The sequence below is a fragment of the Phyllostomus discolor genome, chromosome 3, assembly GCF_004126475.2.
Source record: "Phyllostomus discolor isolate MPI-MPIP mPhyDis1 chromosome 3, mPhyDis1.pri.v3, whole genome shotgun sequence".
NCBI classification, from domain to species: Eukaryota; Metazoa; Chordata; class Mammalia; order Chiroptera; family Phyllostomidae; genus Phyllostomus; species Phyllostomus discolor.
In genome coordinates this window covers 162,845,359-162,857,508 of record NC_040905.2, presented here as the reverse complement: position 1 = coordinate 162,857,508, position 12,150 = coordinate 162,845,359, and positions in this window count along the sequence as shown.

The following is a 12,150-nucleotide window of genomic DNA, read 5'->3' as shown; positions in this document are numbered from 1 at the left end:
GCACTCATCGTAACCATCAGTTATAAAAAGTATAATTATAGCAGATGTTGACCTCTGTTTCCTGTAAGGCACAGCATGATGAATGGGTTTTTGCGAAGAAGACTGCTGACCAATTAGAATGCATCAATGAGCAATCAGGAGGGTGAAAGGACCAGGAACTACCTCTAAAGAGAAATAATTTAAAGAACTTGGGGCATTTAGACTAAAACTTAGGCGATGCTAAGGCAACATATTAACTTTCTCCAATAACGAAAAGGGCTATTAAGAGGAAATGCACCACTGTAGAATTATAACCAAGTAGGTAGAAGTTTCAAATATGCAGGTTCAAAATTAACACAAGGAGGTTCTTCCCATCAACTGAATGGCTGCTTTACACATTTAGTACTTTCTTACCAGTATGTTTTTGCAGAGGCTGGGTGACCATCTTACAGGGGATGTTGGGCAATGGATTCCTGAAATGGGCAGATGCTACATTAGATCATCATAAAGGCCCTTCCTGCCCAAAGGTATGTGGACTCAACGTAATATCAGATAACATAACAAGAGAAATAAACATAAGCAACCTACTGCGAACATTTATACTCAGAGCTAAAACAAATATGAAAGAACTAAATATGACTGTTTTACTTCTTGTAATTTTACTTAATATCAAACCTGAGACTTTTTTCCTCCCTGCCTCCCCCACGTTGCTGATCCACTTCCCATATTGTCATAATCCAAAGCAATGAGTAAAATTGCACGTCATGCAAGAATCAGTAACAGATTTTCAGCAAAAATCACAGGGTGTATTAGATAGAATTATGCTGTACATATCAGAAAATGCTAAAATAAAATAGTTTTAATGGGATAATTACTTATTTGTGTTTATGCAAAAAATTCAACAGTAAACATTTTGATGCTGCAGTGAGAGCTCCATGGTCATGTCAAGAATCACGTCTAGCCTTCTCTTCCCCATCCTCAGCAGTATGCAATTTCTACCTCATGGTCCAAATGGCTGCTGGAGATCCTGCTTGCTTAGGTAACAGGGAGGAGGAAGGAGAGAAGGAGGCATACCTCCTGCCTTGTAGTCAGCTTCACTGAATGCTCTCAAACCATTTCACTACCTCTCATCAGTCAGACATAGATTCAAAGACATAGACAAAGATTCGTAGAAAACACATTTATCTGGACAGCACTGGTCCAGCTAAAACTCCACCTTTTGTTACTACAGGACAAGGAAAGAATAGATATTGGGAGGCATCTGGCAGTTTCTTCTGAAGAAAGTTTAGGCATTGTACAAAACAGTGTAACATTATTTTCTTGATTTCTGTTCTCAATGTTTTAAAGTGAATCCACTTAGAACAGAGACTAAAATTTTATATGACATGGTGGGAGGAATGTTTCAAGTGCAATTTAACCTCGAAAAATTATAGTAAATTTCTGAAAATATATTTAATTCTTTCTTTAACAAAATTCAGGTTATAATATCAATTATTTATTAGCTTTTCCAAGAATGGGTGCTGATTCTTTAATTTGATATCATTTAATTGTGAAAATAATTTCATCTAACAACAAGGTATTCTTTGTCTTTTTTCTTTTGCAACATGATCATGGAGATAATCTCTGTGAAAATACATATCACTTTTAGCAAGGGGGTCTCTTAGGCTTCTGATGGTCAAGTCATTCTCTTAAAGAACCTATCCTACTATCAAAATTCCAGATGTTTTATTTCAAAATTTGTACTAATCTGCTGCTGCCAGACTCTTATTTGTCAGGGACTTTGAGAGTGATATGAATTTTTCAACATCACTTTAATTAACTTCATGAAATCTTGTACAGTTGCAAGATTTCTAATCTCAGTTTACAACTGATCTTGTACTAGTTGAAAGATTTCCAACCTCAACTTACAATTGATTTTTTACCAGATGTTCATAATTTATAATCTGGCAGAGATTCATCTACAAATATTAAGATGAATGGATAGAATTAGACTCTACTGTTTAGTGGGGAGAGATGGCTGAATGAGTGTTGTTTTAAGTGGACAGTTGACTGGTAAATATTTTTGTGTTGTTTCCATAGACAATCTTGTAAATACAGGATATTAGATAACAAAGTTTTAGATAATGAGGACTTTCTAATATACATGGAAAGAGAATGTGTGTGTGAAAGAGAATCTACCACATATTAGGTGCTAGGCTAAAAGCATTTTGCATGCTATTTCATATAATTCTCAAAACAGACCTATACCATAAAGTCTTAATTTCCATTTTTCAACCAGAAAACTTAGAAAATCTAATTTACAAATGCATACAGCATTGTAGAGCTCTAATTTAAGCCAAGAACTGTCTGTCCCCAGGGCCTGTGCTCTTTACTCTCGAAATAGGTTATGCTTCAAGATTTTGATCAACTTGTTTCTACAGATTGTCATTGTTAATGGAAAGGAGAGGCAGGATAAAACATTTCTTTCTGGTTAGCTTAACATAAATCAGGCTTGAAACTTCTTGGAAGGCAGGAGACCTTTCGTCTTAATGTGTTCCTCAGTACATATGCATATAAATTAGGATGCTTTCAGCTGCAAGTAATCGAAAGTCCTGACTCAACTGACTTTTACACCAGTATTGTCAAAGTGTGATCTCTGGACCAGCAATATCAGCATCACCTGCCAACTTGTCAGAAATGCAAATTCTCCATTTCTACCCTGGTTATTCTGAATTGGAAATCCTGGAGGTAGAGCCAGCAATATGTTTTAACAGGCCCTCCAGGTGATTCTGTAACAGAAGGTTAACAGATTAGCACCAATCAGCCCTAAATGATAAATCATCAGTTGTTTTCCACAGGACTAGCATGGCAAGTGGAAGTCTCTTGTCACAGCCAATGGGAAAGTGAATAATCCCCCTACTTCCTGAAATGCCAGTCACAAGAATCCACAGGTCTCAGCCAGTCTGCGGAAGCTGTGCAGAAATAAAAATCTTGCCTTAAAGACTATCTTCTGATGTCAGGAGGCTAAAATACCCAGCAAACTACAGTTAGTATCCCCCAGATTTGTCCATGGATCCATGATGTTACAGCAACTGCCTCTGCCTGCACAATAAGACCTCATTATACCAGATAATGTAGTCCCAGTGAATAAGTATAACTTCCCTACTTTTAACCCTGAAGTCTTGCCAAAAGTCCCCAGTGGAGCAAAGGGGTAGACCAGTTTGAAGTTTTTCCTCCTGTTTCTTTGCAGTTAGTGTCACCATAAAAGCTTGTTTTCTTAAAAACTAGTGCCATAGTATTGGCTCCCATGTGCATCAGGCAACAGGCTATTGCTTGGTAACAATTTTGCTGAATGCTGAACTTGAGAACTACTATTTTAGACAATAAAGAAATTCATTTTCCCACTAAGCAGGAGTACAAAGACAGAGTGTCTCTGGGGGCAGCAGGATCAGGGCCAGGTTCTGCCTCTCTGTGATGCTTCTCTGTCTTCCTCGGGCTGACTCCTCTCATAGCCACAACACCCAGAGCCAGAAAACAAGCCATCTCCTCTTTTGCCTTTTTCAAAGGATAGAGATGCCTTATCCAGGGGTCCTTCCAACACACTTGCCCTCATGCTTCCAAGGCTAGAATTCTGTCACCCAACAACATCTTCAGCCAATTACTAGGAAGTTGAATAGGGCCAATGTAATTGGCTAAAATCAATAAAGACCTACCCCTTCCCACATAGCTATACTAAGGTGGAAGAATACCTGAATAAAATGAGGCTTTTGTTGGAAGAGGAAGGCAGAGCAAGGATGTAGGATATGGGAACTGATACTGCACAGGCTGCCTAGTGTGCCACCAACAGCAATGAGCATGGCTGATTTCACACCGCAGAAAAGTCTTAGCTGCGTAGGACTTCAACCTGGAATCTGGGAACTTCTTTCAGTGGTCTGATCATTCTAATCCATTAGTCTTTAAAAATTTCTGATCAAAAGCAATAACTGGAGATCATATTTTTAAGTTTCAGCAATTATAGTCTGACATTTAGAATTAGGCATAATAGTATATTAAATCAGAGTCCTTGAGTAGCACCATTTAATGATCTGTTGCATCTATCTTAGATAAATGTTATATATTTTTATACCAGAGCTCCAATATAATTATAATTAAAAGAACACAAAATTGTGATTAAAATATGTATTTTCCTTCTACAGTCTTTGAGCTTCTTCAGATAACAGGTGTTTCTTAAGAAAGGAAATTCAACTCATGCTATTTTTCTATAACAATAATGAATTTCAAATAATTACTTTTTAAAAGATAAAATCCGAAATGATGAGCAGAGTTCTTTGATCACTGCTTTGCTGAACAACACAGAGTTGTTTGGAGACAGGTAGGAATACAACAAACATTTAATTTTTGCTTGATTCAAACATGAAGCTATCACTCGGAAGATTAGTAATTATCAAATCCTCCACTCAATCAGACTAGAAGGCCACATAGTTCTGGGATTGTTTCGCTATAATATGGAATTGATCTCAACAGATGTAATAAACTAGTTCATATGCATAACAGTCTTTAAAAAATTCACAACTCTGCATTTCATGTTGCTGTGTACTGTAGCCCTCTCACTTCTTGAGTTTTTCAGTTAAGTGCTTTCCTCGTTTATATTCTACATCTGATCAGATACCAAAAAATGTGGATTAGTTACATTCCTACATAAATTTAAACAGTGTGTAACAAGTGTTCCTGCAGTTTGAGAAGGAACCTCAAGGTGGCATATTGGAAAGAGCTCTGGCCTGATGTTCTCTGGCTTCTAACCCCAACCATGCCACCAACTTGTCCTGTGACTCAGGGTCATTCAATGTACACTTCTGAGCCTCAGGTGTCAGCAGACAAGTAGGAGTTTAGCACTCATCCTCTCTAAATTTCCTGCCAGTTCGACTGTCTTTGATGGCAGAAAGATCAGAGGAGAAGCAGCTTGGTATGGTGTGAAAAACCCTAGGTTCAAATCTCAGCTCAGCTATTTATTAACTGTGTGACCTTGGGCAATTTATTTAAAATCTCTAAGAGTGTTTTTCTCTTGGATGGAATAGAGATAATATCAACCCCCCTCTTGGATTGTGATAAGATTTTGAGAAAAACATGTTAGAAGTGGCTGGCATTGTTGATGCTGTCCTCACCACTATTATAATTTAAATGAAGAGGCAGAATTCCACCTTATTTCCCCCATTCTTCATTACTAAAATTCTTGGGACAAACAAGCAAAAACCCACCAAAAATAGAACATGGAGCCAACATGTTCTGCCTCCATTTTCTTGCTACCCTCTCATTCATTAACCCCTTGCTGTCAAGAAATTGGCTCCTTGGACTAAGACAATGTTTTATGTCAATTATATCTCAATGAAACTGGGGGTGGGGGAGAAGAAAAGTCTTATTATTTTAGAACATACTTCAAGATGCTGTGCCTCCAAGAAAAACTCAAGAAGGGCTATTTCCTCCACCCTATAAAGACAAAAAGAGAAAAATTGACTGCTAAGTACATTTTCCTACCCACACTCTACTTGAATGTGCTTCATAATCACTTATAGTATTTGTTTAAACACAGATTGCTGAGCCCCAGCCCCAGAGCTTCTGGCTCAGGAGATCTGAGAATCTGGATTTCTCATAGTCATGAGTGCTGATGGTCTGAGGACTGCACTCTTGAGAACCACTGAACTGGTACACACCAGGCCCATCATAATTTCTTTGAGAAGTTTATAAAACAATACATTTCTACACCCACCATTGGAGGTTCTTATTCAGTAAGGCTGGGCTAGGTCTAGGAATCAATTTTTAAAAGCTCCCGATGATTCTCACGTGCATCTGGTTCTAGCTCTGACAGTGTGTTTCCCAAAGCCAACCAGTGGCTTTGTGGATTCAGCATTTTCCTCTTATGATTCGCAATTCTTCTGGGCCTCTCCAATTTTACTGTCAAATTATTATCATTCAGAGTCATCACAACTTTTGTTGATTTCCAGATGAATGTGATTTCTTCTTATTTTGATCCCTGCTATTACCAGAAGCTGGAAGTTCTAATGCCATATTATAATGTGTTCTGCCTCTGAAGACATTTATCTTTCTACATCTGTTGTGTTGTTCACTCTTCCTCCCTTCCACTCCTCTCCCCAACAGGATTAATAAGATCCTTCAGGGCGAGGATTGCATCCTACTCAAAGGATGCCCCAGTGTAAAACCTTGTAATTAGTAGGTGATCAAAACAAAGACTTTAAACTAAAGTGCAAGAAAACCAGTCACCACAACCTCTACTATTGCCATCATAAATCCATGTTTCTATGACTACTGATGTTTCAGTAGTTATAGCTAACATTCATGGAGCTGACTGTATGGACTGAGTGGGAGGCACTGTTCCAAGTGCTAAGCCTGTATCAACTCACGTAATTCATTTAGTTAGTTCAAGTCATCTTGCAGTCATCAAGTCATTTTCCTCCCTTGCCAGCCCTAGAGAGTCAGAGGAGCAATAACCCTCTTTAGCAGGTAAGCAAAAATGAAAAAACTAGATGAAAAAAATGGGGGAAAGCCAGAAGTTATAGCTGAATAAGGAAGCTACATCTCTGTCTTGTGAGTCAGCAACTCCTAATTCTGCAATGCTGACTCAATACAGCCCTCAATACAGTCTGAAAACACTACTGTTGGAAACAAATCTTCATTTTTGTTTAAAATATGAGCATGGGGGCAAACACTAGACCAAATACAAGAAGATGTGGGCCAACACCACTAATTACAATATATGTGAGTTAGTTAACCTCTATGAGCCTATTTGCTTCCTGGTAAAAAATGAAAATAATGGCATCTCTTGTGGTGCTGATCCAGTAAGTCAATGCCACTGGGAAGAGCCGTTTTGAAAACTTACTGTGCAAAAATGGTGGGACTCAGTGGTTGTAGCACTGTGATTTGGAGAGTGCTCGGTTGCTGGGGATCAGAGATGCTATACAATCTGAAATGTTCAAGTAGTCCTGCTCAATGAAGCACCGTACTGTCTCCAGTGAATTTCTAAAGCCACAGACTTTTCGAGAAGCCAGACTTCTGCGTAAGTGAAACACCTGTTGCCATGATCTGAGTGTAGACCCTCACTTGGGTTAATAGACAAACACCAAGTAGTTTTCATGGTTGCAATATGCACTGATTTCCAGGTGAAAATTGCCATTTATATTAAGAGAATGTAGAATTTAGTATTGTTTATATGTTTCCAAGTGTTTCTTGCCATTTTGAAATTCCTGTCACTGTTGTTTGCGGTGTTACATTACGAATACAATATGTGTGTTTCAGTTGCTTTGTAACTGTGGTATTCACTGTGACTTCTATGTGTGTACATATACACAGCCACACATGTACAAATACACACACTACATTCATATACAGACACATATGGGTTATATAACCTTTATTTTTTAAATGTGGAAAATATTTTAAACAGAAAGATATTAGATTAATATTACCTTAAATTTGAATTTATACATTTTAAGTATGTGTAAGCATTTAACTACTTCATAATTCTTTTTAGTTGTACCTAAATACTTCCATATTGATACATGTTATCTGATTATAAATTACTTTTATCATCATTGCCCTTTATACTATAGTTAAAGCATTATTCTAATGTTTCTGAAATGATGCTATTTTATCTGTGAATTTAATTTGAGAATAGCGAAAGGGCAATGCAAAGTATACCTCTCACAAAAGAAGAGCTGGGGCTGAGAAGCTTGAGGACCACTACACTAAAGAAATGTGAGCACTGCTATTTGTCCTTGATTTTGCATAAGAGATCGACTGAATTAGAATTAGCGAGGGATAGATGGTTCCCTGCTTTTTATGATGTCAAGGCCATTATATTAACATCTCCCTACTTGCTTCCTTTGTTTTCTGGTGAGTGTCCATTAGCTATGCTTTGCTAGGATAATCTGTGGATAGATCATAGACAGATTTCTGAAAGAAAAGGCAGCTCTGGGTGTGAGAGATCGTCCCAAGGCACAATGGCCGCTGGCACAACTGGACCCTTAATTTGATATCCACCTGTGCATTTGAGCTGGGGACTCCACGAAAATACCACTTTCTTTTGTCAGCAGCTCTGCTAAGTGCCAATTAACAGCATTTCTTCTAATGCAGTTATATTCTGGGCTGTGTTTAAAATATTATTCTATTTCTAACCACTTACTGAGAAACCTTTTTTCCCCAAATGTGTTAGTATGTTAAAATGTGTCTGAACATTTGAGACAATAAAGGAGATATAAACCAAAAGTCAAAAACGAGACACATTTACTAACCTTAGCCCATGTGCTAGACACTTCCACAGATAATAACTTGTTTACTCTCTGGACTGTGAATTATCACCTCAATTTATACTCAAGGAAACAGAAATAAAGAATTAGGAGTATATTTAGAGCTCATAGATAAATGAGAATTTTGGGAATCAAAGCCATATCATCTGATTCCAAAGCCAACAATTTCTCCAAGATATGTCCCTACTTTCTGTCCACAGTCTACATAAATCTATTTGTTTATCCAAATACTACAACTGTTACAAGGACATAGCAATGAACATGAGTTTGGCTTTGCCTTTTGAGAAGCTCATGGAATTATATGGTAGGCAGGCAAATAATAAGAGATCATTAGGACTAAGGTTATTACACAGCTATGAAGGGCTATCTATAAAGGTGGCCCACCATCAGTCCCTTCTTTTCTGTCTGATCATAGTGCTCCTCCCATCGAGAGATGAAGTCCTTCTCCTCTATCCTTGAATCTAGATGTGCTTGTGATTTTTTTTGCTTACAGAATGCAACAGAAGCACCCCTATATCAGTTCAATTATTAGGCTTTAAGAGACTAGAAAGATTCCATTTTTCATATTGCTGAAGCACTGAGCTTCTCTGAACGGAAGTTCAACTACCCTTCTGGAAAGTGAGACTTGACCATCCGCCAGATATTCCGGCCCCTCCAGCCAAGGGGTCAGGCATGGGGTGAAGCCTCCTGGGATTCTCCAGCTCTAGTGGATCTGTCCCAGCTACTATCACACGGAGCAGAGAGGAGCCATCCCTGTTGAGCCTTGCTGAAATTCCTCACCCACAGAATAATGAATGATGAAGTGGTTTTTACTTTAAACCATCCATTTTGGCATGGCCTATTACATGGAAATACACATCAGAGATAGAAACACCATGAACTTAATATCTTGAGGTAAGGGAGAGAGACTATTGGGGGACCCTTAGAGGGATTTGCGGAAGAAACAGAATTTGAGCTAAACCTTATAGGGATTAGAGGACCCTTGGGGAAAACTTTCTACAGCCTCCTTGGGGTGCACATGTCCCATCTTAGTAGCAAAACACAAAAAAACAAGAATTGATCAAAAGTACACGAAAAGGGCTCAAATGACCAGAAGTGTTGCATTTGAGATGAGGAAGAATGCCTCCTTCTGCAACAATCTGAAAGAGACCACTGTGGAGCAAACAACCTTATTTCATATGTGTGTTCAAAGTGAGACCTGCTGTGCTGCACTCCCGGCTCCAGGTGCATTTGCAGGCTCTCCTCTCCATTAAGGTCTCTCCCGTATTTCCCTTCAAAGATTCTCCCTGGACTTTACCAAGTCACTGTATTTGCAGCGATTTAAACATGCTAAAAAGATTTTTCCCTAGTTAGTTTCTTAATTTTTATGACTTCCAAAGGAAGTGCTTCCAGTGCTTCTTTCCTAGTGGGTACTCTTGAAATGGGTGTGGAATTATATGGTACCGAGTGTGCGATTAATTTGTCATGAAAAAAATTTTTTTTTGCAAAGGAAGCAATAAAAGCCAATGACTTTTGCTAAATTTCTTCTCACAATTTCTAATGAGTCAACATGTGTTGAAAAGAAGAAATTAGTCAGAGAAGAATGTATCGTATTATACAGCTTCACTTTTGTGAGGGTGAGTCAGAGATTCCCCTGTTGTGGTGTTCTGGGCACCTGGCTGGGATGAGTAGGTTTGGAGGTGAAAGAGAAACTCTTTAAAAAATATATATATATATATATAAGGAAACTCTAGTAAAGAATCTTTCAAACAGGGTTCAACCAAAAAAAAAAAAAACCACACTATAGCTGGACTTTGATTCTATGACTGTGGAAAAACGTTTACCATCTCAGTTTCTTACTGGTCTGGCTAACCACTGCCCTGCCCCACTGGACAAATGGAAGTAAGATAAGCATTCAGTCTGGTAATCCCCGTAGAGACCTGACCAAGTAAACAGTTGTTTTTACCGACATATGCCACATGAGTTTGGTGTGAGAAACCACTGTGTGTACAGCACTAAGCTAGGGTGAGGGAGCCCCACATAAACGAAGTTCATCCAGGCTTTGAGGGGTTGATACTTCAATGCAAGAGATAAACACGCAGAAAATACAATAATGGGAGTGATGGGGAGTGGGGCATGAATTTGAAGAACATAGTCTGAGAATGGAAATGCCGGCCTCTACTACTTCCAGATTAAAATGACGGACTTTTTGTTCTTCGGAGATGCATTTAAGCCCTGTCCTAGGAGTGTGAACTGAAGGCAGGAGAAAGGCACATGGGCTACCTTCTTACACATGAATAGCCATGTCTATACAAAGCGTATTTCCAGAACCAAACCTAGGAAGCTGTTGTCTAACATATTCTGACAAGACAAAAATCTCTGAAGTATATATTATGGACTGAACGTTTATGTCCCCCCAAAATCCATGTTGAAATGCTAATCCCAAGTGATGGTGTTAGGAGGTGGAACCTATAGGAGGTAATTGGGCCATGAGGGTGGTGTCCTCATGAATGGATTTAGTGCCCTCATAAGAAGAGGCCAGAAAGCTGGCTCTCTCTTCCGTGTGAGAAGAGGGACTTCACCAGGACTCAGACAAGCTGGCACCCAGATTTGAGCTTCCAGTCTCTACACTGTAAGACACTGTAAGAAACAAATTTCTTTTGTTTATAGGCTTTCCAATTTATGGCAATTTATTTTGGTAGCCTGGGCTGACTATGACAGTATGAAACCAAGGGTTGGAGTAACCACAGCACAATGAGACAGGATAATGTGTTCACTTCAAGGCCAAGTTCAGGACCCCTGCCAATGTGTGTGTTACTGTACTGAGCTGAAAATGCTTTTTATAAGTCCTACCTCTGCAGTGACTAATAATATTAGGTCAAGGATGGCAGTATGTTTGAATGGTGCTTTTTTATTTTCACAATCTTAATTTAAAAAAAACACACAAGTATACCAGTAACTGGAAAAAGAAACATATGGGAGGGCATAGGAATGGTAAGCAATTATTTTTAAGTTGGATACATTCAAGCTTTACTTCAGCAAGGGCCCAACCAGTAAATATCAGTGTGGGAACACTAACATAGACACTGGTTTCATCTTTGTTTATTTTATATTTATAAACATTTGTGGGGAAGCTGCGTGCATGGTATTGTGCCTCCTACAGACCTGCTTTTCCATCTGTCTGGTCAACCTTTCCACAGAAATTGATTGCCAGGCGCAAGCTCAGCAGGTCCAAAACAAAACTTATCTGCCCCCTTCCCCAAACCTGTTCTTTCACATGTGTTTCTTATCTCAGTAAATGACATCAGCATCCTTTCAAATGTTCAGGCCCCCACCTTTAGAATCATCCTAGCCTCTCCTCCCTCACTGCTCCCCACCTATCACATCAACTGCCAAATTCAATCATATTTACTGTTTATCCCCTTGTTTCCAGTTACATTTTTCTAGCAATTTCTTTTCTAATCTGTTCAACCACCTCCTAAATGATCTCCCCATTATAAATAGGCAACTCTTAATTTTTGCCACCCATCCTCTTCTTACTTTTCTTGTGAACCAGTGGCAGTTTAGCTATTGGAGAGAGAGAAACGTTCTGTTCTTGTGGATTCAAAGAAAATAGGGTCTAAGATCTAGAGCAGCTTTGTGGCCTTATGACCACAATGGGAGAGTCTTGTCTGAAAATGGAGCTAGTGCAGACCAGGTACAGTTGGTTCTGATCCCCTGGTCAGGATCTAGATAGAGTTGTTTACCTGCTTTGCTTCTCTTCTCTTTCCAAGCTGATCCATACATCCTGCCTTGTTATTACTCTATTCTAGCATTCTACTCACTCCTCCTATTAAAATTTGTAGTGACTCTATCAGATAAGTAGTAAATTCTAAACTTTTTGGCATTATCTAAA